General features: G+C 51.2%; 1 protein-coding gene across 2 annotated transcripts in view; it reads right to left on the bottom strand.

The window, feature by feature from the left end:
* LOC113211947 (neuroglobin) overlaps nucleotides 1-1,893 on the bottom strand; it is a 64,582-nt gene that overhangs the window by 31,760 nt on the left and 30,929 nt on the right. The window lies entirely within an intron of this gene.

The following is a 1,893-nucleotide window of genomic DNA, read 5'->3' as shown; positions in this document are numbered from 1 at the left end:
CCCGCCCGCCCGTCGGTTAGTGCCGTGGTTAGTGCGTCTGCCCGCCCGGCAGCACGGCGCCGCCGAGTTTGCAGCGCTGTCATAATCAGCCCCCACAGGCCGCAGGGCGCCGCAGGCAGGCAGGTCGCGCCCCGGCCGGCCGGCAGGCTCATAAAGAGGGCTTTGGGTCGGCGTGATGAAGGCTGCTCTGTAATTCCAACCACCCACCCACCCCCCTCGCCCAATATTCACCTCCACCACACCACTCCCCGCTCCCCTTGCTCTGCTTCCCCTCTAGCGCGCATGCGAGCTGCGCCACACGCGCGCAGGTTCACATCGGGGGTATCAGCGCGGACATCTCCCGCGCCTACCTCCGCACCCACACTGCCGCCCTCGCCTTCCGCGCGCCATACATGGCCGTACACTCTCTCTCTCTCTCTCTCTCTCTCTCTCTCTCTCTCTCTCTCTCTCTCTCTCTCTCTCTCTCTGTACACCCAATTACATGCACATGCACCCAATTGAGATCGCTGCGAAGCAAATGCTTCGCAGTTACAAAGGAATTGGCATCTTTTGCTTCGTAAGGTTGTAAGAGTAATGTGCTACGTATTTTCAGAATTGTAAGTACATTAAACAAAGTAGATTAAGAACACACTTAATATATCACTAAAATGTATAAAATTTATTATAAACTGAGTAAATTGGAATCGGTCAACTGGAGTTTTATTGTAATCTTAATCTTAGTAAAAGAGACTATTCAAAATGAGTTCGTGGGTGGCAGAAATTTGCCTCTAATACCGGTATTGTGACGCGTAAAAGGGAGTATGCTCTGTATACCCAGAAGTCACTGAAACGCCTGCCACCGCTATGGAAACACGTGACGCGACAAGAAAAACCACGAGTTTGGAAAATGTTGTTTTGCGAAAAAGAGGGCAGAAATAATGAAATGATGAAATTGAGAGGGTAGGGTAAGGTAGGGTAGGGAAAGGGAGGCGCGGAGATAGGGCGCGGAAGCTGCTGAATTAAAAATACTTGGTCTTCAGCGCGCTCCCCACAACACTCCCGAGCGACCAGCGCAGCGCAGCGAGCGCCGGTGGAGGGACCTCGGGGGACACTTCGGACCCACCCTCCACCCTCCCCTCCCCGCCACGCCCCGCCACGCCACACCGCCCCGCATGCTCTCTATTTCAATTCAACTTGCCGGCGCGAGACAAATGTGGAGGCCAGAAAGTCGACACCGGCGGCCGGGGAGGCAGAGGAGGGACAGAGGGCCGGCTGCTACGAGCCCCGGCCGGCCAGCAGAGCGTTACAAAATTACACAGCACGCTGTGCGTTTCTTTTTCAACAAAAGTGTACCTTTTTTTCGTATTGTAAAATCGATTGCACATATTGTATACTTTGTTTCAACTACTGGCCACTATTCAATCGACTTATTCTCAACTGGATTTGTGTGTGTGTGTGTGTGTGTGTGTGTTGGAGGAAAGAGGGAGATGGGAGAGGCGTGTAGCATATGAAACGCCTCAAGATAGTTTTCCAAATATTCCAAACACCGCACCTTGCTTAAAAGTGACATTTCAATTATTTCGTTTTTGTTTTAGGCTAAGGTGTCTGCTCCGATGATGCAGTCGGTGGATGCCATAGTCTTTTTTGGAACGCCTTGTACCTTAGGCAATAGATGCCATAATAGTACAATGAGAAGCATTAGGTGTCGTGCAGAGTAAGGCGCGTCGGCCGCATGGCTGACTCGGTATTTAATGTCGTGTGCCCAATTCCATCGCCTCGGCTATTCCTGTCGCAATCCCTGGGACAGGACACAGCACTGACAAAAAAAAAGTTCCGACCAGAAACGGATCGTGAAAGCAGATGATACCTTGTCAAGAATTATTCTATTCCAGTTTATTATATTTCTGTATTTAC

This window comes from Frankliniella occidentalis, unplaced genomic scaffold (assembly GCF_000697945.3).
Source record: "Frankliniella occidentalis isolate FOCC.00 unplaced genomic scaffold, Focc_3.1 Scaffold258, whole genome shotgun sequence".
Taxonomy (NCBI): domain Eukaryota; kingdom Metazoa; phylum Arthropoda; class Insecta; order Thysanoptera; family Thripidae; genus Frankliniella; species Frankliniella occidentalis.
This window is presented reverse-complemented; position numbering and strand designations above follow the sequence as displayed.